This window comes from Carica papaya, chromosome 7, assembly GCF_054855325.1.
Source record: "Carica papaya isolate Zhongbai chromosome 7, ASM5485532v1, whole genome shotgun sequence".
Taxonomy (NCBI): domain Eukaryota; kingdom Viridiplantae; phylum Streptophyta; class Magnoliopsida; order Brassicales; family Caricaceae; genus Carica; species Carica papaya.
In genome coordinates this window covers 24,830,906-24,832,323 of record NC_142315.1, presented here as the reverse complement: position 1 = coordinate 24,832,323, position 1,418 = coordinate 24,830,906, and the positions used below count along the sequence as shown (strand labels likewise).

At 21.7% G+C, this 1,418-nt stretch overlaps 1 non-coding gene across 1 annotated transcript; it reads left to right on the top strand.

Moving 5' to 3' along the window:
• Positions 1–748: 748 nt before the first annotated feature.
• On the top strand, positions 749–820 carry TRNAG-UCC (transfer RNA glycine (anticodon UCC)). The gene has a single exon. It is a non-coding gene; the product is annotated as a tRNA-Gly (tRNA).
• Positions 821–1,418: the final 598 nt, after the last annotated feature.

Genomic DNA, 1,418 nt, shown 5'->3' with positions numbered 1-1,418 from the left:
TTTTTAACATTAAAATGATTAAGCACACACGTATTTAAAAATATTTATAATGAAGTCTGAAGTGAACAGATTAAAATATTGTGAAAGAATATTAAAAAAATGTTAATATTGAATAAATTATTATTCGTTTCATTAATTTTATTAATATAAATTTGATAAATAATTATGATTTATAAATTTATTTTTTTTAAAAAAATTGTGGATTTTATTAATAATTTTTCAATTAAAAATATAATTTAAAAAATTAGTCCAAACAAATGCGATAAAAATGATATTCTTTGTATATATAGTTATGAAGAGAGTCTCTCTAAGCTAGTCGCATGTATCTCAAATAATTTTCACTTTTTTTTTTTGAAATTTGACTTTTTATGTTCCTAAGTACAAATTGATCACATTCTTTTCCTATGATATACTTATGATTGGAAGCATATATTGGAGGGTGTTTATAACTAATTCAAGATTAAAAAAATTACTATATTGTTTATTTTATTAATTTAGTTATTTATGAAATGAATAATTATTATTTTAAGAATTTGTTTTTAATTTTTGTTGATTTTATTAATTTTTTAATAAAAAAATAATTTTTTTAAAAATGATCTTACTCGGTTGGGTCAGTCCAATTTGGGCTGAATAAACGTTAGTCCAATATTCAGTTGGACCATAAAATTTCAACCCAATTCGGATAATTCAAAACTCGTCGTCCCATTGTCCTCGCAATTTTTTGTTTAACGCAACCATAACCATCCGCGCGTTTGTAGTCCAACGGTTAGGATAATTGCCTTCCAAGCAATAGACCCGGGTTCGACTCCCGGCAAACGCATAAAAGTCATTTTTTATGTTGCAGATTCACCAGTAATTTTTATTTTTTATTTTTCTTAAATTTGTCACATTTGTTTTTGGGAAATTCTTGTATAATGAGTTATCTTTATCTCTGTCGTTGGTAAAGATTAGGATAATTGTCTTCCAAATATATATCAAAGTTTGACTCTTATTAAATGTAAAGAATATTTCATTTCAAATATATTCTTAAATAGTGTTATTAGATAAGTAAGTGATTTATTACAAAATTGTTATTATAATTTAATAAAATTATCTTTTAATATTGAATATAATCAAAATCCGAACTACAAAATTGATATGAAAATGAAAGTTTAAAAAATATGAGTTTAAAAATCATTAATTATGAATTTATAATAAATAAATTATTATTTCTTTTATTACTTTCATTTATGATAGATTTCATAAATGATTATTATTTACAATATTATTGTCTTTAAATTTTATTACTTATGTCTAGTAAAAAAGATAATTAAAAAAATTAATCTACTTCAATCTAGACTAATTTAGTTTGAGCCAAATAAATTTTAGTTTGATATTTAATATGAAATATGAGGAACAAAATTCTTTATTGATCTCAT